This window comes from Cyanistes caeruleus, chromosome 2, assembly GCF_971803275.1.
Source record: "Cyanistes caeruleus chromosome 2, bCyaCae1.hap1.1, whole genome shotgun sequence".
NCBI classification, from domain to species: Eukaryota; Metazoa; Chordata; class Aves; order Passeriformes; family Paridae; genus Cyanistes; species Cyanistes caeruleus.
Window position 1 is genome coordinate 28,373,820 of NC_141702.1, and position 25,526 is coordinate 28,399,345.

Here is a 25,526-nt window from a genome sequence, read left to right on the forward strand (position 1 = left end):
CATTAGAGCAATAGAAAGTAATGGGGTGACTTTCACAGGAGCCATTTTACCTCTTAAAAAGCTTTTAAGACATGCAAAATGGAAATCAGAAGTTAAACTAGTGCCAGACTTTAATGTGCATTTAGAAACCTCATTGATAAATCTATAAATTATGAGAAAATAACAAAATGTATGCAGATTTTCAAGTACAAGAGTGAATTATTTTATCTATTACATCTAATAATTTTTATAAATTGTCATGTCCTCAGAATAAAGCATCTTCAGTTGGGAGGTTTTGGTGCAATTTAATTTTCTTTAAAAGTACAAGACCGAATAGAAAAACTGTACTGTCAGTAAATTTTACTTGAAAATCTTTTCAGGAGATAAAAGATTGTAGGGACATCAAGCAAAACTACTGGAAGATTTGGGGAGGGGTAAGAATGTTAGTTACGTGACCCAGTTTGGTAAGGTATAATCATACAAAGAAAATGTTCAGTGCTCAAATGTATTGTTCTGGCTATTCAATCTTTCTAAGATTAATTTAGGTGGTGTCAGTAATTTCCATTCACTGAAAAGTCAGACCAGTCTCACATAGTCTAAGCCTTAAACGAAGTGTAATTCCTCAAGTTCTGTGAAAATTTGACCATTTTTTTCTGTATTACTAAAAAAAATATTGCAGAAATATATCAGATGCTGAACTGCAGTATTTGTTAGTAGACAGTGGGTTTTGGGTGTCCTCTTTATGGAATAAAATGCAGTGCTGAAAGATTTTAACCTTTTTTTGTACTGTTGTTTTTTTCCCTTTATCAGCTTTAGACTACCCGCAGGCTATTTGAGGATATTTTTTAATCCTCTATTTTTTCTTGTGGAAAAGCAGTGTAGCAGTTTACAATACTGTGGACTTAATTAGAAAGCTGTGTTTAATTGGGGAACTTTTTATTCCTAGTAACAGTGACAGAGAAGCAGAAGGTGTTATTTTAATATTAGTATTTCTCTAAAGGTTGAGTTGCAGATAGTCTTCTGGATCTTTGTAGAAGTGTAAATGGATGTATGAAAAAGATTTGAATCCATGCCAGCAATTGAGTGGCTTTTGTGATATTCCTGGCAATTCTTCCTAGTGTGTGGCTGCTAGATTTGAAAGAGCTAAAGAGGAACAGGCCATAGTTGGGTGATTTATGTACTTTTAGATTTTATCACTACAACAGAAGCTTCTATCAAAGAAGTAAATAGACAGGAGAAGCATGAGAAAGGAAAAAAAGGAAAAAAACAAACCAGAAATGGTAACTCAGCACCAGAGCTTACTGGCAGTGCCTCCATTAAACTGAGGTTACTATTTCCTTATAAGAGACAGTCTGTAATCAGGTTTACATCTTTTCACTGAAAGAAATCCTAACTAGAATGCTTTCATAACTAACTTCCAAAATCCTAAGGGGAGTGAAATGCTCCCATTACCTTTGATGGCAGTTGCACATTCTCCTGTCTCTCCAAAAGCATTAGATAATTTATCATTTACTTGCCTTCCCTCTGAATTCTGCTTTCTGATTAAGTACGGTGTTTTATTTGGGAATGAAATTGAGCACACTCTTAGAAAACTGAGAAAATCAATTTGTGTTAAGAGTGATCTAAAGGTAATTATTGTGCCTAGAGCAAATCAGGACATACAGTCAATTTAATCTGAAAGTACATTGTGTACCTATACCATTATTAAATAAAAAAAAAATATTCTTGGTATTATGATATTAGTAGTTGCTATTGAAGTCTCTAATCGTAATTATCTTCTATCTTTAGCGTAAGTAACCCTTTAAAATAGATGATTTTTTAGGGCTCTTCCTAAGAGCTGTACGGAGAGGTATCTCTCTATACACAGGAGCAAACAAAAGATGGTTCCATTAAGGTATCCAATGGGTCCACTTAAACGTGATTGCCATCTTGGCATTGAGGAGGTTGGCTGTGTTGATGTGACTGCCAGCAATGCTACATGGACTGTAAAATAAAATCAAAGAAGCAATAAAAATATTGTTACCAAACTTACTTTTCTTGTCTTTGTGTGCTACATAAGAACTGTAGGATTTTAACTCTCTTGTTGTGAGGTGAGCAGCAAAGACCAATGTAAGGCCAAGCTATCAAAAAATAGGTACATAGAAAAGGAAGGGTAAAGAATAGCAAGTGAGCAGTGGGCTGTACAGTGCTTTGAGATCATCAGCCTATTTGCTAGAGCTCAGGAAAAGATAAGGGATGAATCATATGTAACCTTATGTGATGGGTTATCTCCAGAAGACTCCCCAAATGTATTTGCCAGCTTTGTATCCCTCAGTGAGCATGGGAAGCTTACAGATAATGTAAAACACAGACTAAAGGTACATTATCAAAAATGAAAGTTTCTTGTTTCCTCTAACTTAACTTGTAAATTTGAACTCATCAGCTGTTGAACCACTGAATGAAGAATAAAGACAAGACTAATTTATTATAGAACTTGTCAGCATAGAACAAGAAAGATGAATTAAGAGCTACATCTAGGCAGAGAGAGAGAGAGAGAGACCACCTATACCAATTATTGTCATTTAGTGACAAAGACTCGCTGTGTGTCTGGCATGGGAAAATCAGAGTATCCTAATAGACACCTCTTAGGATATTTTAACTTCTGGAATGCTGTTACTGTAAATTTCCTTTGACTGTATACATGGCCACAGCAGCTAATTGCTTATGAACTGCAAACCCAGTGAGTGTAGAAACTTTGTCCTTCTTCCAGAGCTCAGGGGAAGATAAAGCAACACTGGGAGATGGGTTTCAAAAAGGTTTAGCGAAAGGTCAGTGGGAAAGTTTTGAAACAGTTGCCGTTGAGAGAGGGAAGACATCATGCTGATGTGAGACTGATGATGAATCTGTGCTATATATATATATATATATATATATATATATATATTATTTTTTTATTATTATTTTTTTTTTAAATTTACCAAGGAGAAAATGGGGAATTAGTGGCTTTGGGAAGAAAACATGCTATAATTAGTTGGAATTTAACTCTGTGTCTTCCAGTTCAAAACATAGACATATTCTCTGTACTACAAGGTTTGGTTACAAATCTCTGTCTGTCAGCTTGAGGAATGGTTTGTGATCAGAGGCTTGAACTCTGGAAGTCAAGGTATTACATAGATAATACATTTTTTTCAGCCATTCAAATGAAGCCATTATGTCAAACGTGCCATTCTGGGCACAGGTGATGCAGTAACTTGGCTTAGTCAGGAAGAGAGAAACAAACTGGTTGAATCAGTACTTTGGCAATTAGTAGACACTTCAATATGCACTTTGGGAGGAGTAATCTGAAGGCTTGAAAAGTGGGCTCAGGGGAAACCTTACTGCTCTCTACAGCTACCTGGAAGGAGTTTGTAGCAAGATGGAGGTCAGTCTCTTCTCCCAGGTTGCAAGCGATGAGACAAGAAGAAATGGTTTCAAGTCGAGTCAGGGGAGGTGTAAATTAGATATTAGAAAATAATTATTAATGGAAAAGCTTGTAAAGCACTGAAACAGGCTGCACAGGAAAGAGATTCAGTCACCATCCCTGAAGGAATTTAAAAGACATCTAGATGTTTCACATAGGAACACGGTTTAATGATGGACTTTGCAGTGCTGGCTTAATGGTTAAACTCAGTGACCTTAGAGGTCTCTTCTAACTCAAATGATGCTACGATTGTATGTTGCTACTGTTCTATGGAATTCTGGTTTAGTTTGCTGCATTCTAATTCTGATCTGTATCTGCTCAGAACAGAAAAAATCCCCTTCAAACCTGTAGCTTATAATAAGTGTTACCACCGCACACACACAAAAAAAAAGTGTTTCAGAGTTACGCCATAAAGTGAGATATAAGCCTTTATGCTTTAGCAGCAAACTGCTGCTTGAAGGGGACCAGGAAGATGTCAATATTGCAAGCTTCTGATGTTTTCATTCTGAATGTTGTAAATTAAAGGGATACTTACACATGTCCCATAAACTTTGTCCTACTCTCTGATACTTTATTCCAAGGAAACACCAAGCTGTTAGACATGCAGTGACCTGTTTATTGTCAGATCATCTGGCATTACTTTCAAAGTCATGACCATGCTTTTGCTGCTTTCCCCTTGATTCCTTCAGATTCTGGGACCTAAGGCAGAGCATGCCACTGTCCATTCACAAAAGTAAGCAGACAGAAAGATCTTACCTGCCACATTATCATCATCCTCTCTTTGTCAGTGCTCCAGAGGCAAACAGCGTGACGTGTTTTAAGCAACTGAATGTGTCAAATGTATGCAAGCTCCTGACTTGTACAGCCCCATGTTCCTCTTTTTGGTTCTTTGCAGAGTCTCACCCCTTCCTAGGAAACTATGATTTCACACTCCTGATGTGACAGACTCTGATGGTGTGAGGCTGCAGAGGGGATGTTTGTTCCTTCTGTATTTGTTCCTCTCAAATTCTTTTAGTAGCTGAGGGTTAAGTAGAGTATCAAACATTAGGAGATGTCGCAGTTCCATGATAGTCTCCAGACAGCAGGGGAATTGCGGGAATACAAGGGAGCATGCTTGTAATTCACAATAGGAGGTTACATCTTCTCTTTTGATCACCATCTTCAGGAGAAAAAAAAAAAAAAAGATAAGGGCTCTCTCTGGTTGACAGTTGCTGCTTGCTGACAGGCAGGGACAGAAATCTTCTCCTGGAACAGAAAATCGTTTTGTAGACTCACACACAGTTTGCATTCACTGAGCTACTCTAAAATACACAATATTCCCATTAGACATACTTTTGTCCTTATATTTAGTGTTTCAATAACAAATACATGTGAAATGGTTACACCAGAATTTATTTATGTAATAAAATTAGATAAGCTTTTTTCAACTGATTAGCTTCTAGTCAAGGGTATGATTAGGTGGTACTTCAAATACATTTCAGTTTTCACATCACATCCGATATTTAATCATCACATTTATACTGTATTCTCATTTTTTTTTCTTTATTCAAAAGCGCCCATTATCTTCACCATTTTAGGAATTTACAAAGCCTCTTTCCCTAAGGAACACATTGTTGTATTTCACTTTTTAATAAACCCTCCTTACAACAGGTTGGGGTTTTGTTTAAAAGATAATTTTGTACATTTGCAAACCAATGTAAAGGGCTTCCTCAACTAATAATTAAATTATGAAGTCATTAAGAATGTGTGCTCTCCTGGGGTATTCTAATTTTGTGTGTGACAGATTTTCATGTTTATGTTTAAATTTCTTCTGATGGCATTCGTTTGTTCTTAGCATTTTGTGTCTGTTTACTTTCCTAGTTTCTAATTATTTCCATCTATTTTTTTTCAGTGTGGCCTACATATGTTTCTTTTTCTTGCTTTAATCTTTCTACTGTTTGATGAGTTGCAACATCTAACATTACATAAAGTTATATTATTAACATATGATAAAAGCTTATGTGATGAAAGAATATCAGATATTAATCCTTGATCTTCATGATTAAAAATAACTGCAGTTATGTGGATGATGAGATCTTACACACTTGCAAATTATATACTGAGATAAAATAATACCCTGTCAAACCTTTTTTTCTATTATTCATCTTAATAAAAGTTTTCTGACCTCTGAATTCTTATACCGTATGTCTCATGAAAAGTAGCTGAGCATATTAAATCTACAATGGTAAATAGAATTTTTTATACAGTTCATATTACTGGTTTCTTAGGATATGAAAAAGATCCAGTGAATACAAAAAACACAGTTTTGCAGAAGGTAATATCAAAATAATATATTCATAACAGTTCCTTAATGAAGAACACTGGACCTAAACTCTTTATAACAGGTTAAATTATTTTAAAAAGTGAAATTGCTGAGTTTATACTCACATAGTGCCTGGCGACACGGTTAATCCTGTGCAAGGATCACTGATGTAAAATTCGTCATTTCCTCATCCTTATTCATACTGGTGATGCTTCTGTTTTACTTTATACATTTGAATGTATTACATTTGTATTACAAATGTTTTACATTTGTGTGATGAATATGTGTTTTAACTGTAAAGATAAGTTTGAGAGTATGGTTTCTTTTTACTTAGTAATTTATATACAGCATTTCAGTTATCTATTGACTTTTAACTGATTTTAAAAGCCTTCTTAACATCACTTTTTAATTTGTAGGAAAAATCCTACTGTTCCCTTTAACATGTGAATAGGTGGAGCTAGATAAAAGATACCCATACAAACTACACTTCTAATTAGCTAGGTTCATATGTCCTTCAGTGGCACTGAGGCACCTCAGTGAGAACTGTGCTTTTGAGGTTAGCCCTTATGAGCTATTGAAAGTTCTTCCCAGCTGTAAAACCATTATTTTCTTTTGGGAGGACTCCCATAAATCATGATGAGCTAAATTTACAGCGCTGCTGTATTGCGACACAAGACATTTTGCATGGTAGCAGTGTAACTTCCCTTGAAAGGGGAGGCATGTAGCAGTGATCTCTAGCACAGCAGGCCAGTGGCTATCAGTGCAAGGGCATGGCAGGCTATTGTTCCACATTTCTTTATCTTTCTGGTTTGTATTTTCCTCTTGATTACAGAACTTGGCAGCAATCCATATACTCCCTTGTGTGCTGGCTAGGACTGCTGCAATTCTGCACTGCATTTGCAGAGGCCTTAGAAAAAGAGGAGACTCCTTTATTTGCTTCCTACTTGAGGTTGCTTGAGTGTTGGCTGTGTTCCAGATACACAAAATTAGTAGTGGTTATTGTTTAATTAATAAACTTGACCAGACATCATGTAACACTTCATACGTATTTGTGGTTTCGTATAATGCTTGAAATCATCTTTACTGCAATACAGCATAAATACAATATAATTTTACTCAGTTTCAGAATATATATTTTCTTTAGCTGAATGATCATTTAAGACGAGGGCAAGGTTGAATTGGGACTATTAGACCTGAAAGAAGTAGTACCTGACTCCAGCCCAAAAGTACTGCACCACTGCACAATAGAAAAAGGGCAGGGTAGGACATCTGCCACCTCCACACTACTGGGAAGACTATTTTTATGAGTTAGAATTTGCTGCAGAGTTTTTAGAGCTGCATTCTGTATGATTTGGTTCATAAGGAAATAGAACATATCAATAGAGGAAATATGGACAGATTAGGAAATTTGTCCTAAAAGGAATTTTTTTAGTGACTCCTTTGCTCAAATCCATGGGTTTTCCAGTACCTTTCTGCTTTGTTGAGTGTAGGTACTTTTGGGGTGTTTAAAAACAGTTAAATGCAGTGAACTATTGAAGATAGAGTCTATTAACTTTCCAAATAAAGATACATTCACTGAATGTAGAATAAAACTAATTTTTGCTTAGTGTGTCTGATTAGTTCTGTCTCTGATTTGCTCTGTTTTTGACTTTTGCTTTATGCTCCATGAAGGAGACAATCTGGCTGGTTTAATAACTTTCACTTTCTTTTAAAACTGTTTAATTTCAAGTGTAGCAGAGAGTATCAAAATATTTTAATTGACTCTATTTCAGCACTGTCCATATTGTTCAGTGATTGAAAATAAAAGAAGAATTATTTTTCTGACCTTTTGAGACGTGAAAATTAATGTTGTTGATCCTGGAAAAATGTGATAGCATTATGGCATGTTGCCTCTTGCTCTGAATATGCTCATGCCTTCTGCTGTGCTTCAGATTTGACACAAGGTTGTAGATAACCGTGTGCATTCCTTCAGATAGGCAGGTTTGATGGGTGTGTAAAATTGAAGTGGGTACAGAACTAATGACCAAGGGAGCCATATGTAACTCAGAGGCTCCTGACAACTATGACACTTCTCACATTCTATATGTTCTACGTATGATACTTACAAAAATAGGATTGTTTAAAAAAAAAAAAACCCACAAAATGTTACTTGCTGTCCATTATTACTCTGTAATACTTCAGATGCCTTAGTTTTCAAATATACAAGTGCAGACCTCTCAGATGGACACCTAAAAACCATTGTGAAGTGGTTTAATGTTTATCATACTTGTAATTTCATATAAGAATAAATACTTTATTATTTCATAGATTAAAAGTTTAATTTATGACCATTTTTAATACTGGAACTATTGTATAAATAATGCTGAAGCTGGGATATTCCATGATCACAAGATTTCAAACAGGTAATTTTATAAGCAATAAATGTTGTCAATTTTTGCATTTTAGTTGAAGTGTGATGGCATTTTTTAATTTATTTTGGTTGCACATTTGAGTGTTAGTATTCCAGACTGGGGAAAAAAAAAAAGAAAGGCAAATCTGTGTCAGTGCTACTGTTTTCCCTAAAGTAGTGTATTTGTAAGACCTGCCCAGATGATTAGAATATCAGGCATCATCCCTACAAGCAGACTTCAGATAAGATAGCCAAGGATAAAAGAAAAATGTTCCACAGAAGTACATTACATGATGTATGCATAGATTTTGTAATTTTTTTGTGGCAGAGATAGGATTCCAGCTATAACATGTAGCAGATACTTTGTCTATCTTATTACAGAACTGCATACCATGGTATGACATGGCAATCCCATATGTATTTGGAAGAAAGGATGTTACAGCTCAGGGAGAGCAAATCAACTCATTTAAAATTGTAGGTAGAACAGACAAAATTATATCTAACTCTAGGAGCTCTTCCCAAGTTTTACTTTGGATTCTTTGGATTTTTTCATAAGAGACATATCCAAATTACATATTCATTATACCTTAGCTTTTCACAGTGGGTACCTGTGGAGTAAGTGGTAAAAGTCTCCCACAGCTTGTTCATTTTTAATGAGAACAAAGCACTTACACTGTGTATCACAATCAAATCACTTGTCATTCTGAAACAGGACAGCTACCAACTGAGCTGTTCTCACAGAATGCCTCTTTCCTTTGGGCTAAGATGAAAGCTGTACAAATCACTCGTCAGGTCTTGGTTATGCCCTGTATACAAATTGTAATCTAGAAAGCAGCCATATCATCAAGTTGGTGTTCATTTTGCCCCCTGTTGAAGGTTGTCTGAATAGAAATTAGGGTTCTTATGTCAGTTTTCAGGCAATAATCACTTTGCCTTCTCTTTCATATATGGATTGATATTGAGTGCATATTATGAGTGCTACAAGCTCATACTTTTGATGCATGATCAGGACTAGCCTTTCAGTCATCTAAATTGATATAGATCTCTTGATATAGTAGAACAAGTTTTTATCAGATGGAAAATCAAAATTTAAGGAGTTTTGTAGGATCGTGGAATCACAAAGGCATGAGACACAGCTGTGCAGCACTGTAGCACCTAACTTGTAACCTGCTGATATCTAAATCTACTATATACTTTTACTATAATACAGATAATTTCTGTAGAATGTATCAGAGTTTGGTGTCTCAGAAAAGGGTTTAGAAAAAGCGTCAGTGCTGAGCAGGGAGGCTGAGTTAGCCAGTAGGAAATGCTGAACACAGAAATACATCTTAAATTAGATATCTCTTGGAGATTTAAGCACCTTACTCAGCACTACTGGGAAGCATTACCATGCTCTGGGGATTTCAGTCCTGAGTAGTTTCCTGACTTAAGTGTTTCTTCAATATATTAAATACACAAATACATAAATAAATGGTCTTAATACTTTCTTTCTGGGAGCTAACCTCATGACTTCCCATTTTTCTTCAGTAGTGTAATGTTTAGCTTGTTCCAGTGTCAAAGGAATTAAAAAAAATGATCCTGTTTTTTGAGGAGAATGACCTAATGGTCAGGTATAGATGTGTCTCAGATGGGGCTGAGCTGTGTGTTCAGCACCCCTTTTGATGAAGCTGTTGCATTTTAAATAAAGGAATTAAAGATCTGCTGGTTCAAGAAAAAAACTTCAGTAGTGTTACAGAAGATCTGCAATCTGAGAGGACCTTTCAGTCACCTGAATGAGCCAGAATTTCATTACTTTAGGTTTAAATATCGATAATGAAATTATTATATTGTATAAGTAGTAGTGTAAATGCCAGTATTTTTCAATATCTACTTTTACTCTTTATATAATAAAATCTGTATAAAACCTAGAGAAGAAAAAATATCCTATAATGTTTCTAAACCCATTTTATATTCCATTTTTCTATTTCAATCAGTACAATACAAATCTTTTTACTATAGACTTTGGACAAAATCCCCTCCTCTCTTGCATCCCAAGTGTGCAGAATTGTTCTGAACATCCTCTTTTTTAATGTATTGTGCATCAGCAGTAGGTAATTAAAACTTCTTCAGTCATTTTCTTAGCACCACTTTGATTTACTCATAGAAAAAAGTTTACAAAATGACCACAGGAAAGCAGTTTTCTGCTGAAGGCAGTAGAATGAGAGTTAATAGATCTGTCACAAAAATCCTATGCAAAGACATACTGAATACTCTTTTCACTTTTTCATCCTGACCACTAAATTGGATGCTTGCTGAAAAGCTGCAACAATAAATGCTTAGACAATTAAGGAACTGCTGTCTTCTCAGGAGGTCACAATGTCTAGGCATGCTTTCACACTCTTATATGCCCATACACATTATGAATGTTCTTTCAGAGTTTATATATATATATATATATAAAGATATATATAAAGAAATCGTTATGAAGATTGTTACAGAAGAAAAGTTTAGCGTCAATTTTCCCCTGTAATAAACCTTGATAGCAACAACATAGTTTCTTTGTCGTGAGAGCTGTGCTGCATCATTCTGCCACCTGGATGATGGTCATGGTGGTGCCAAGGTCATTGATGTTTCGTGTTTTGGTTGAGCTGGTATTTTCCTACTGCTTCTTTAAACAAGGGGAACTTTGATATGGCAAAGTTTTATCTGGAGGACCCAGGTTTTTCTCATTATAGTTGAAGACTATCAAAATCAAAATGAAGTTGTCACCTTGTTTAGCTTTATTTTCCTTTTTAATGTTAATCAAAATATAGTTCTAAAAACACAGGTTTTATGATAAATATAATGTAAAATGGAAGATATTTTCAGCCATTTAGGACTGAGTAGACCAAACAAAATTATTACCATTTTCTGTGTCATTACTTTCTCACTTATCAAATGGGGCATAATACACTAATGCAGGAATCTTAAGGGTCTTTACCCAGGCAAAATTCCATTAAATTTAGTGGAAGTTTTTCTGTGTAGGAAGCTAGCAAATATTTTAGGAGATGACCTTAAAGCAAAAATCATTTGATGGATCTTAGATTACTACTCATAGAACAAAATTACAACAAGGGTTTTCAAAAATATCATTTTGCAAAACCCTTTTTGTTTCTTTTAGGGGACATACGATTTTCAGCAATTACCTGAACAGTTTAATTTTAAGGCTTTTTGTTTTTTTCTGCATGGTATCTGTTATAGCAATGTAGAATGTGATTTTTAAAGAGAAGATGTTCTTAGTGTTCTCAATGTTACTCATGCAATAACATACTTTTTGTGTGTGTGGTTTATTCCTCCCATTATATTTCAGCAAAGTAATAGCTCAAATCTTATGATATTATAAAGATAATCCTTGAACTAGGTAGACCTAATCTCAGTAAGGGTAATTAAAGAAATGCTGGAAGAAAATAAGGGAATTGGTAACTTAGCACACAATTTCCCAATACAGTTTGGTTCAACATATTTTAACCAGATTGCATCTAGTAGTATTTTTGCATTAATTTTAATTATGTACAATGATTAATTACTTGCATATACCAAAAAATGCACTGATTTTTAGTACATTTGTATAACTGAAGAAATAAGATGTATCTATTCAGTTTTTCATCAGTTTTACAGTTTAATAAGCAGCCATTGACTGCAACTAATTATAATTCTATTATTAAGAATTTAGCTACTAATTATAATGAATTTTGAAATGGGATGTAGACATTTTGACTTGTAAAGATAAAATGTTGCTTACAAAATGTATTTTAGCATATATTACAATAACAGTCAGAATTCAGCCAGCAAACAAAGTAATGTTTATAGTCCTCTCAAAGTAAGAATCGTTTTGTGTTGTCTTTTTAGTATAGAGAGTCTTTTTACTTTGAAAAATTAATCCTTTTGCTTTAGCTTCATGAAACATCCCTGGTTCAGTGTTCTGACAAAACAGCCATTTTACAACATGAAAATAATTTCTTTCAAATAGCTTCTTTCCTTTTTGTCCTTGTCGGTGTGTAGTCTTGGGAAAAAAATGTCTGCTGGGGTCACTGTTTCAAAGTATGGAAGATTCCTTTCAAAAGAAGTAATACAACTCTTCAATTACATTTTTCTCTGTGTAGAGAAACTTCATTATGAAAGTGGTAGTCAGGTCAAACCTCTTCTGTCATCCTGTCAGTCATTAGGATATATTGTGCTTTCAAAACCAGCTACACTAAACCAGCTATTGAATCTTTATATAAGAGCAGATTGTGGCAAATCTGAAAAAAAAAAAAAAGATATTAGTTTTATTCTACCAAATTAACAGAAAGAAAACAGTATGTGTTAGATTATATTGTTTGATACATGACTTCCATATATTTTTGTTTTGCTGATTCATAAACTTACTGGGGTCTGATCCATGTCATGAGCATCTCATGTTAAGTTGTTTTGGCTTATAGAAACCTCGTAAATACAGAGTATTTGTTAAAGATGTGCTTAAAAAGTACCTCTTTTAATTAGCTTCTGATGGCTTGCACCCTTTTTAGTTTTTTATGGTATTCCAAGCTCAGGATTTAATTTGTAGAACAGATGGAATTAGTGACAAAAGTAACATTTGGAAAATATTTCAATTTAATTTTGCTTGTCCCAGAAGTAAATTTTATTCCTATATATTTGTAAATTGCATTTTTCCCCTATTGCTTACCAAGAAAATCAGATGTTACTTTTTTTTTAAAGCTGCCCTTTCCTGAGAGAAATACAATACTGATAATTCAGTTAGGTTGTTTTTTCAGAAACCACAGTGTAACTTCTATGGGCTGCATTGAGGCCGTAACTTGGAGGAAATGACGATCCAGTGAGATCCCTACTTACATCTGCCTTTACTAAAACTCCAGAGCAATAAATCCTAGACCTCATATTTAAGCTTTCTGTTCTATCCTTGGTTGTTCACTGGATTTGGAAACCTCTCATGTCTTTGCTTCCTCTTCTGGTGCAGACAGGGACTCTGGGGTAGCACCAGGTTAAGAATGTTCCTGAGAAATGTTAACCAGGCTCCTGTGGCATCCTGCCTCCTGCCAGCACTATGGCAAGAGCAACCTTCATGCGTGATTTGTGCAGTTATGGCTCACTGGTTATAGAATGACCATTTCTGCTGTGAGGACTGGGAGGAGAGAGCAGCTGTTGCAAATCAGGCCTCCTGCATAGCGTTAAAACCCCAGCTGGAAGTTGCACTTGAGTTATTTTTTTGGAAAAAAAGAGGGCAAATGACAAGTGTTATTCTTGGTCTCAGTCACAATAAGCAGGTTGAAATTTTTGATGCATCTCTTTTTTTTTTTTTTTTTTAATTGAGTTTTTACTTCTAACTATCTAGTGAAATTATGGCATAAAACACACCCACACATACACACATACAAATAAACGAAGTGTGGAAATTCTTCTCACCATCTTACAATTCTTAGTTCCTGTTTCCATATCTCTAGATTAAGGCAAAGTTTGCATTATTTACCTTGAACAGAGGAGCTGCAATCATTGATGTTAATTTCTGTTTGTGTAGTTGAAGTGAGCCATGAAGTGATCTTTTTCCTTTTGCTGCTGTTACTTCTAGGATAGAAGCAATAAATAGGTAATTGAGGGCTGGCTTTTCAGCCCTGGTGAGAGCACAGTGTCCAAGTATTCCAAGTTGTTCCTTGGGATGCAGGGAAGAAGGAAGAGAGAAGCAATACTGAGTGCACATACAATGAAAATTCATAAAATCCTAGGTAGATAGAATGGTTAGGGTTGGAAGTGACCTTAAATATTATCTAGTTCCAAGATTCCTGCTATGGGCAGGGATGCCTCTCACTAGATTGAGTTGATCAAAGCCTTATCCAACCTGGCCTTGAACTGTTCCAGGGATGGAGCATCCACAAGCTCTCTGTTCCAAAGTCTCACCACCCTCCAAGTAAGCAATTTCTTCCTAAATTCTAATCTAAACCTTCAGTTTAGAACCATTGCCCCTTGTCCTGTCACCATCTGCCCATGTAAAAAGTTGCTCTCCCTCCTTTTTAGAAGTCCTCTTAAGGTACAGGAAAGCCATAATAAAAGCTTTCTCTACTCCAGACTGAAAAACCTCAGCTTTCTCAGCCTCTGTAGGATAGTTGCTCCATTCTTTGAATATTCTTTGTGACCCTCCTTTGGACCTGCTCCAACAGACTCGCATTTTTCTTGTGCTGAGAATCTGGATGCAGCACTCCAGGTGGGGCCAGGACACTCTGAGATATTATAATAAAAAAGAGGTGCTGTGCTAAGTTTTGGTCTGAGCATGCTGCTGCTGTCCCCCACTGACTGATCTGCAAGTGGTTTTAGCAGTAGCTGTGGTAACAGCATGACAAGTCCCTGACAGCTGGTGGCCAGTGGCTAGTAGCTGATTTCTTCCAGTCTGAAACATCTCAGAGCTATGTGGCATATTTCTGCAAGAAAAACGAAACAGAAAAAAACCCCAAGCAGCAGAATACTGCTTGTGTTTGCATTTCTCTGTCTGAAGCACCATTTTGACCACTGCTGATGTCACTGCAGCAACACTCGCAGTTTCCATGGCAGTTAATATTACAGCTAATACTGTTAAAAATCTCATACAAAGGGAGAGGCTTTAAAAAGGCTGTAATACATCTGCAAAATTCACACTTGGTACATTTGATGGTTTTGTTTGTTTATTTTTGCTTCTTTTCCTCAGAAAACCATTGGGTAAGTGATTTCGGGCACAGCTACATCATTCAGAACATATGTTTTTAAATTAAAAAAAAAGAGAGAGAAAAATTTGCTTCAATTATTTAACTATTTATAAACTCAAAATCTTTTCTTAGGCAGAAGGAAATACATCACATGTACGTGGAGACAAGAATTTATCATTAGCCTAACTGAGAACATTCACATTGAAATACCCCAAACAGGGATTATTTTCCAGCTATTATCAAGTGGGTTTGGTACCCAAATAACAGAGTACAACTCTGCTAGGAATAATACTCTCAAAATTATTACACAATCAGACTTGTGAATATCTACCCTTTCTCTGTGCTGCTATGATGGCTCTTCTGGGTGACAAGGTCAGGAACACCAGTGCTGCTGGAGGGAGAGGCTAGGGTACCCTAGGGAGAAAATCTTCCCCAGGAGATGCTCTGAAGGACCCTTACATTCCAGCCCTGCATCCACCTGTAGCTCTTCTTATGTTTCCTTGTCCCAGCTTGCAGACACAAAGGCCCATTGTTTGTCTGGCAGTCACTATGCCACTATAATTACATATGGTAGTGTGACAGAATTGACAGCTGCTGCTCAGGTGAGGGATACTGCTGAACAGCTGTAAATCAAAACCATGAGATATTGGCAGCAAGGTAGAGAAATGAGTGTGACAACCCTTTACAGTTTTGACATTTGACATTTTTGCCAGATTTACCCCATTCTGATTCTATTATTCTGGACAATTTAAGCTTGTATTGTTCAGTTATGGATATATCTGATCCATCGTATCTGATCCTATTATTCTGGAAAATTTAGACTGTACTTGTCTGTTATGGATATGTCTGATCCATTGTATCGCCTTTGCTTGCTAAGCAAATACATGGTGTTTGCATCATATGCTCTTCAGGTATTGCTGTCCTACAGGCACTTCTTTTTTGCTATATGAGGGTGAAGGGAATTAAAATTCTTAATTTCTCTTTATACAGTCTGCAGTGAGCCAGGTGAATGCCCCTGTCTGTCCTCTTATGAGTGATTCATGCAGTTTGATAGTTTTTGAGGTAATGTTGCTAAAACCTTATCAGTTTTTTCAAAGAAGTTCTCGAGAATTAATTTCTTATATGACAATCCTTTACCATTTTAAATCCTGATATTGCAGTCCAAAACAGTGTTATGGACCTATGCATAGTTCAGTGACTTTAGAATGAATTGGAAAGTGTAGAAATGAATAAAAGTTCATCTTCATAGATGCAGTTTTCAAACTGGAATGAAATTACTTAAATATTGATTACTCTTATTTCCTTATGAATCTGTAACTCAGAAATTAAATTAGCAACCTGGGACAGAATATGTGTGTTTAGAATGTTTCAGTAGTTTGGAGTCTACTACAATCAAAGTAGTTAATTAGTGTGATGCATGAACTAGTAAGTTGCTATACCGTATTTTTGGGGAAAGAGCAAAATTACCTTAAAAAATTTAAAAGAATAATTAATTAGTTAAAATTTGGAGAATTTGTTCCTGTGTTTTCAGAATGAGAAGATACATTAAATATTGTATAAGTAGCAGAAGGGGTCAATAAATGTCCAAAATATTCTTAAAAGAAATACTCTGTGAAATGAAGGGGGAAAATAAAATGAAAGATAAGAGAAGGTTGCTTAAAATAAAAGCTGGACAGTGTTTCTGACAACATGAAGAAGATAACACCTCTTGTAATGATGTCACCTTTGGGGAAACAATCCATCAGTATGCAATGTCTAACAAACTGTGGAGGAGACATTCATCCAAGAGAAATGTCATGCCCAGAGGTGCTGCAATTCTGACAGGCTGAGAAAAACATTGTAAGTCAGACAGGAATGCTCACTGTTGTGGAGCAAGAAACTTTTTTGTTTCTTTTCTTTATACCTAATACACAATATTAAGAGTATTTAAATATTGATAGTTTTATGCATTTTTATTACTAATTGTTATTTCCAATTATGGATAGAAGTAAAACTGTGTTGGTTGCTGAGATGTAATTGTAGTGTCCTGGTAGATTATTGCTATTCATGAAGGTAAATGAGATTTTGCTTTAAGCAGGCAGAAGAAAGGTGGGAGTCAAAATATTTTAGTCAGCGTCTTTAGTGTGTCTTTACTAAAAACCTTGCTAAAAAGTTTTTAACATATGCAGTGGGTCTGTACTTGTTTTGTTGTAACAACTACTTTCAGCTATTCACAAAACAAACTTTTTTTGACAGTTTTTTTTCTTAAAAGAGTTTTGAAAAGGTCAAAGCTTTTTGACCTTTTCAAAATGAAAGACCTCACTTTTTTTCACCAACAAATGACATTTTGAAAAATAAGCTAATCCTAGTGAAACAATTTTTTTAAAGGTCATAACCAAATGACCTAGACCAAATTAAAAAAAATGTTTTCTGAAAATTTTAAATGTTTTCTCTTTTACATTCTGTTAAAAGACAGGAAATATATTTGAGATATTTGAACCATTCAGAGGAGGACAAGAGAATTCATTTTCCAGTTGCACTGTTGTATGTGGAAGATTCAGGTTTTAGACATGTTACATATTTAATTGTTTTTCCACTCAGGGAAACGGATTATATCAAGTTGCTCTGGGACTTTTACATCTGAGTTTTTAGTATCTCCAGAGGTGTATCTCTGCCAGACATCTAGATACAGTGCTTGCCTACACTCATGGTGAATTTGTACATAAAGTTAGAATCATCTATATTTCCTATGAAGTAGACCTGAGAGAGTTGAAAGTTGTTCAGCTTGGAGAAGACTGCAGATTATTGTAACCTTTCAATATGTAAAAGGCTCTTGTAAGAACTATAGAGAAAGACTTGTTAGCAAGGCCTGTAGAGGCAGGGCAAAGAGCAGTGGTTTTAAACTGAAAGAGGATAGATTTAGTTTGGATAAAAAGAAATTTTTGATGATGAGAGTGTTGAGATGCTGGTTGTCTATAGAAATTTCCCAGAGAAGTGACGGATTTCTTTGGGACAGGTTGCCTAGGGAAACTGTGCATGCCCCATCCATGGAAGTGTTCAAGGCCAGGTTGGATGGGACTTTTGAACTACCTGATCTAGTGAAAGACATCCTTGACCATGTTGGGGATTTAAAGCAGATGATCTTTGAAGCTCTCTGCCAACCCAAACCATTCTAGAAATTTATGATTCTGTGTTGCAGACTGAATCTGTTGTCTCACATACTGTTGTCCACCTCTAAGTCTGTCTTTGGTGTTGCCCATAAACATTTTAAGAGTGAGCTCTGACCCACTCAAATGGATGTTTGCCCTACTGTCAATTCCAGAGATTCATCCAGCTGAACTTGGTGCTTAAAATTGCAATGTTATGAAGTCAGCGTTCCAGCCAGTTTCTTTTTACCCCCATATTAGTCCACATTTGAATATTTGGCTGCAGCAGTATCACAGGAGACAGTGTCAAAGGGTGCCTTGTTAATACCAAGTCATGGCACGTGCACTCTACTCCCATCCATGTGTCATGGATCACATGATATAGTCTGTGTCCAGTAACATGACAAAACATTGTATTTCTTGCAGTAGTTTTGAAGGCATAGGGCGGCACTGAAATGCTTTGATAAAAGGCTATTAAAGTATTTTTATGTAAATCTTTATAGCTCATTTAATCTCTCCAAAATATATTTTTTAAATTCAATTCTTTTGAAAGGGGACCTCAAAGAAATAACATTTTGATATTTAATTCACATGCGTCTGAGAACAGGCAAGCATTGGAATTACAATGAAAGTTTGCAAATTTGTGAGAAATTTTATAACTGACTTCTCAAAGGATAACAAAATATATTTCTACCGCAATGAGCACTGTCATATTACCAGAATTGTAGGAAGAGTTTTAGTGTTCAGGGCAGTTTAACTCCAAGTCTATATGGCTTTTGTGTTAGACCCCATTAGTGTTAGTGTTAATGATGATCCCAGTAAGAAATGGGCTCAGGCTCCATAAGGTATTTTTGAGAATCCCTCTTACTGGAGCTAACAGAGAAGGAAAAAGACAATAGATAGCCTCATGGTCCTTTCCATGTGAGGACTCCAGGTTGTAGAGTGTCATGGAATGCATTTCTGGTCAGGACACAACACACAGAAGCTTGCCAGCACTCTTGTCTTTATTGGTCTTCCGGCCTTTTCTTGGAGGAGAAGTCTTCTGTCCTCCATAGCTTCTACCATGAAAGAAATGAACTTTTGCATAAGAGCTTGCAGGTTCACTTTAAGGCAAAGACAAGGTCACACAAATGATGTAGTCTCCAGTACCAAGTGTGAGCTGCCTGCAGCCTCTGCTGCAATCAGTCCTCTAAGGTTATCCTGCAGCCAAGGAAAGGCAGCACAACTCAGGCCTGAGGCTGTGCTGTCTGTGCAGTACTGGAGAGCACAGCCAGTAACATGGGTCTCCTCAATGCATGACAGTCTTCTGGGTAGCCTCATTTTATCTCCCATACTCCATTTCATGTTCTTTAGGCAGCTTCCAGCTACTGCTGTGAAATAGGTGTCCTTCCTCCAAAAGCAGGAGGAGCATCAATTGCAGCTGAAGTACAGACAATTTATACTCTTCGGCCCTCTCCTTAGATAATGCTCTCATGTCATCTTAGATTTGTCTTGTCTTTATGTGAAATGATAAATAAATACCCATAATCCAGAAAAGGGTGGGTTTTGCCTGTATGGAGAAGGAATGAGCACCAAATGAATGCCCCAGCTGCTTTTGTCACTTTATTGCCTATAGAGAGGAGTGTCAGCACACTGCGTGGCTTCTACAAAGAACAGTGTTAAAATGAGGAAAAAATGAATTGGAAAAGACCTGTCATTTTCTAATCTGCAACACTAGGGTGCTTACCAAGCATTCCAAGAAACAGACACAGATGAAATTCAATAAAGTAGACAAAGTGTGGGCTAAATTTTTATTCTTCTTGAAGTACTTGCGGTAATCTGCTCCTGTCGGAGCACCCACTGTAATTTACACTATGTGTGGGGAATAGAAGAAGGAATAGTTGGAATCAAGTTTAGAAGGTAGCAGGTTTATTTGTCTATCTTCTCTTTTGCTCCTTCCAATACACTTTTTTTCCCCACAGTAATTAACTTCTGTGGGTATTTAATTTAATTCTCTCAGCATCAGCCTTTCTGGATTATTGTTTTTCCAATATTTATTCTCTGTATGATGGCAGTCCTGGCTTGTGCAATTATCCTTAAGGGCATTTCAGTTTTTCTTACTTTTTTTCATAGTGCTTTACAGCCAAGTGCTACAAGTTTTATTAAAGTGGCAGTTTGGTCTGACTCATTTATGGGCTTTATGTGCCTTTTTCTCCAAGTGCTACAACTGAAAGCTTTTCATGATGGACAGAAAGCGGGGAGGGGGTTCTCTATTTGTTTCAAAGTGTAAGTACTAAATTTAATCCTTAAGCAAACAAACTTTAAGTGAGATTGATGAGTAAATACTGCATTATTTGTATCCAAATGAATGGATTTTTCCTGTTTGTGCCATTAGTACCTAGTAAGAACGGTGGAATAAAGTGTGCTGCAAATGCAAAATTGCATAAAATATTTCATCCTCCATCCTTATGGATTTGATATCTCATAATGTCTTAAATTTCTGTCAGTGTTACTTAACAGGGAGAAATTGAGAACAGGATTAGGCCGTTAGAGTAGAATGTAGCTGCAGAAGGAGCAGCATGACAAAGGCCAGCTTGAGATTCAGCAGATCACAGACTCTCCTTGGCTGTTTTTATTGACAGATATCCTGCACTGCTCACACTAGTGAAAGCTGGCCCTTCCCATACTGTAACCCTGTAGTCAGCAACCCCCCTCTGAAAAAGAAGATGAATTGTTAGTCTGTCTCTGCAGTAGGTCTTCTGAATAAAGAACATAAAAAAAAAAGGCACTAATTCTCATTTAAACAGTAGCAAATGAGAAATAATTCTGAAGAAGGAACTAGAAATGTCTGTTAGAAAACAGGGAAGAATTTTTAGCTGTTCAGCTTAATAATAGATACACATTAACAGCTTACCTTCATTGTACTATATTCTTAGTCCTGTTCAAGTCTCGTATTTTAGAAGGGCAAGGTTTTTTTAACGTATTTGTGAATTTGTGATTTTCTTTTCTAAAAAGTCTTTCTATTGTGTAATAAATGCTGAGAATATTCTGAAAAAAAAATGTTGCTTAGTTTGTGAAGGAACAAAATCACATCTGCATATTAAGTCCAGAGGCTTAAAGTAATGACTTGGCCTTTGGTGGACAAATGTTGAATGACTGAATCATTACCCCTTAAGATAAATAGAGAAATACTGCAGATGTAGCTTTTGCCAGTTATGGCTTTCAGATACTCCTTGGGACTCCTGTGCCTCCAAATGCAATTGTCAACTGACCCAGAAATATCATGGCTGTTTATATAATTAGGTAGTTCACTCAGGATGTGAACTCATGGTTGAACTGCCACCAAATACAATAGCAAAAAAACCCTATTTTGTTTTGTTTGTAGTTTTTAGCAAGGTATCATTTGAGTATCATATAAGAGTTAGGAGATTTTTATTTATCCAGAGATTTTTTCCATGGTAAAAGATGAATGAGCCAAGCCATATTTTGGACAGACCTCAATGCAGAGCTTTTCAGAGCGTACAGATTAGTTACCATGAAGTTCAAGGACAGGTTGTAAAAGGCCTTGAGCAGCCTGGTGTAGTGGGAGCTGTCCCTGCCCATTGCAGGGGGAGTTGGGACTAGAAGACTTTTAAGGTCCCTTCCAACCCTTCATATTCCACAATTCTATGCTTCTAAGTTTCTCTTGACTTTAAAGTTTCTTTGAAATCAGAAAGAAAAACCACATCTATGAGAAAAATACTGAAAATATCTTCTGACAGTTTTAAACATTCAGTGGTACTTTGACCTTAGTTAAAAATGTGGGCAGAAGGTATCTAAAATAAAATTGAAAAGTTTGGTTTAAAAATATGCTTCAAAAAGAATATTTCAGAATTTTTTGTTTGTCTCTGTCTTTCTGGAAAACATTGCAGTGACATTGAAAGTCATGATTATTGTGAGGAGAATTACTTATTAACAAGGGTAATCCTGGCTGCCTTATGAAGCAAACACAAGATAAAAAAAAAAAAAAAAAAAAAAAAAAAGTTGCTTCTTTATCTACCCACAATGGAAAATATAATTAATATAAATCAAAAAAGATAGAGGAGTGCCTGAGATGATAAAGAAGTTTAATAATGATTCTAAAGGATGGCAAAGCTGGTGCATTCTGAAGTGCTTCCTAATCAAATGTAGAACATCGGTGGTAAAGGTGTAGGCAAAAAGAAGCTGCCAGTTTTTGACAAACACGAAATCTGAACTAGATATGATCTGTAACTTATGTTCAGAACAAATACTCCAGTTTCTCCCACATCACCCAGGGAATGGTCTGTCATCAGCATTTATACATGTAATTACAAAAAATATTATTGATCAGCTGTGCTCTCAAACTAGACAATACTGAGGAGGTATCTGTGTCAAGTGGACTTGGAAGGTAAACCAAGATATCTCAGAAATACAGGGGACTTTCATGGTCATAACATGTTGAATAATTGGAGCTGGTGGGATCAAGGAGGACCAGCACAGGGAGTTGAAAATACTGATATTTGAAAACTTTAACAAAGCTGGTGACATGTCTTTGCGTAATGACTGTGTTTTCTATCACTTCTATTTTGTGTATTGTTCATGTTTTCATGTTTTTCATACCTAAATTAGGGTTTGTTTTTTTTTTTTTCAAAGAAAGTTATTAGACATTTATGGCTTTAGGAGAATCCAAAAACTGGAGTTTTAAAGAGAAAATATTCTGTGAGATATGCTGCAAAACTGAAAGACTTTGAGAAGTAGCAGGATTAATGAATAGCCTATTTCTAATTTGTGATGGGATGATCTATCAAAATTAATAGCACTTTTATATTTGTTAGGGGATTTTCTGAGCTAAAGAGAATACGTTACAGAATTACTCCTGTGGATTTTTCAAAATGATGATCAACGGGATAGCGTTGGATGCTGTCTCCAGGCTCCACTGGCTGTACCAGCTTCCCAAGGGCTATAATCAGAGTTTAGATGCATTTCTCAAAACTAAACACTTACATTTTTTCGTATCCTAATTTGAAGCTGAGTCCTACACAAAGTACTGAGAAACTCTAACTCTTTTTTTAATTATTTTTTAAAATTCACTGTTTCAATGTGGGATGCAGCCTTGCTGTTCTCCTTTGTGGTTGACTTAGATCAGGCATAATTTGCAGTCACTTCTAAAGGAAAAAAAATGTTTTCTGATGGATATGAGGATGAGATTTTTTTTTTCCCCATTCCAATTTTTAGAGAATTTTAGCAATGAATATGGATCAAGGTTTTCTTGTTACGTTTTATTAGTTTTTTGTCAAGTCTACTTTTGCAGTTTTCAGCTGTCTAAAATTACTCATACAGAATGGCCCCTTACACAAAAGAATTATTTCCTAGGGCTATGAATAGCAGGACACAGACCCTGAACTGGACTCTGAATTCAGAAGGAACAAGCACAAAGAAAATGCATAAGTGGCATGTCTGTGACAATCCATTTTGCCAAGCACAATGTAGTGCAGTTAAACTCTACTGTTTTGTTCTAAATGGAATCTTTTTAAGAAGCTTGTCTCCATTTCTGAGTATGAGGTGCAGTAATCTACAAACCAAGAATGAGTGTATCAGCCTGTGAAATATTATTGCTGGGTCAGGAAAATTAGGTGAAATTTAGTATAACAAGGGCCTTTTTCTCTGCATCATGTCATCTTGTCGTCTCATCTTTGCTATGCTCAGGTATTTTAAGAAGATGAAGTATGTTGTAACAATGGAACAGCTCTATGTATGTTTTGCATTTTAACTTGCGTTATTTCATTGTCTTTATTGATTCCCCCACTTATCCAACCCATCCTCCTAGCCATGAGATACACTGATCCAAATGCAAACTTGAACTATCACCAAGAAAAGAGGTAATTCACATTGTTAAAATAGGAATTCAGGTGTTTTCTTCATAGAAGTTAACTGAGTTTGCATATAAATTTTAGGGACATGCATCATCCCCTTATTATTTTAAGATCTTTATTTATTTTTTATTAGGAGGATATTTTTATGTATGTCTTGATTTCTTTATCTATAGTAAAAACATGGTAAGAGCTGTGTTCAGTTTAATGGTATTCAACCAAATTGCAACAGACTTAATCGGGGGTAATGAGCATCAGCTGTTTGAATTAATTAGAAAATAGGTATCTAACTGTTGATGGTGTCACTTTTGCTGCCTAAAGCACACTACCTGTGTGTTTTCTGCTGCTGTATCTCAGAAGCAGGAGGAAAAAGCATGCTGGTTTTACAATAATTAATCGCAATCTAGTAAGAAAGACAGCTTATGTTGACTAACATCATGATACTCATGATGAGTAGCAGCGGCCTGCTATCCCAAAATACTGTTAAAATCTCAAGATACATTCTGCTAATAGAATATAGTGAAACAACATCCAGGGCAAGGAAATATTATAATTTTTGAAATGGGAAAAATTCAACTAAGAATACTACAGCTCTACTACATTTGTAATTATGTTTGTCAGAGAAAAGAAAAATCTGTTGAAAGAAAACACTGGTATATAGCCTATCAGAAAAACCCCTCTGAGCCTGACTGAGGAAACTGCATTTCAGTGACCCTCAGAATGCTGCCAAGGTCGTCCAGTCATCCAGCCCTTCGCTTCTGTGCTACGGCCATTCATGCAAATTAAAGCTGCCTGCAGGCCTGCTGCAACTTGCAATATGCACATAGCTCTTCAAAGATTTCTGAATATGTGCGAGGAGATTATTTGGGTTAACTTTCTTTTCCAGTTCCTCTTCTATTTGTCAGTTTAGGATTCTTGTTACCTCTACCTTTCTTCATCTCATACCATACATCCAATTTGCACATTTTACAAGAAAGAATGACTTTTTTTTGATGTAAAGTGAGATGTGGTCAAAGGGAAAAATTGCATCAAGGGAGGAAGAAAGCCTGGAGAAAGCACTAGGATGTGGCTGCCACAAAAACCTAACATGTATTCTACTTTTTTTGCTTGAACAGTTTCAGTGTTTGTTGTTGCTCTCATAATTTTGTTATCACTGCAAGCAGCAATGTAAGCAGCATGTTGAATTTCACTTGTTATGAGCTATGTTATAATTGTGTTGTTGCTCATTTGTGGCTGCATAGTGACTGAAACAGATGTGGCTTTTTGGGGTGAGCAGTGCTCAGGGGCTTATCTCTTTGTGATTGCTCAGGGCACTGATGAATTCAAAGGCGATAGCTCAATGTTATGGCAAAAAAAAACTTAAACAAGAGTGAGGAAAAAGGAAAAACAATATAGCTCTGAGTGCTGGGGCTATCTGCTTGAAATATATGCTTTACTCTTTTATCTGTTTGTGTATTCATTTCATCGTGTCCCTGTGCAGCTTCACATGTGGCAAAAATCATACTAGGAGTTGCATTTCCCAAGAGGCAGCTGAGCTCAGCCTTTTGTGTCATTTCCTGGAAGTTTGGGGGCTGCTTGTCAATGCATTAAACAAATCCTACCTTTCAGAGAGGGCATGGTAAACTTAAAGGCACCCTGTGCTTTTTTAGAGGTCAGTGTGCTTTCATTTTTGTCTGAATCATACAGTTATAAGGACTTCAAAGCAAAAAACACTCTCTGTCATCCAAAAAAAACCAATGCTTTTTTTCCTTTCT

General features: G+C 36.0%; 1 protein-coding gene and 1 long non-coding RNA gene across 15 annotated transcripts in view; one reads left to right on the top strand and one right to left on the bottom strand.

Moving 5' to 3' along the window:
- The window catches only part of ADGRB3 (adhesion G protein-coupled receptor B3), a 441,482-nt gene that overhangs the window by 34,031 nt on the left and 381,925 nt on the right, over positions 1–25,526 (top strand). The gene's annotated exons all lie outside the window — the stretch shown is intronic.
- On the bottom strand, positions 12,211–13,679 carry LOC111925827 (uncharacterized). Its single transcript, XR_002862483.2, has 2 exons — positions 13,595–13,679; positions 12,211–12,368 (listed from the first exon to the last, which is right to left on the bottom strand). It is a non-coding gene; the product is annotated as an uncharacterized LOC111925827 (long non-coding RNA).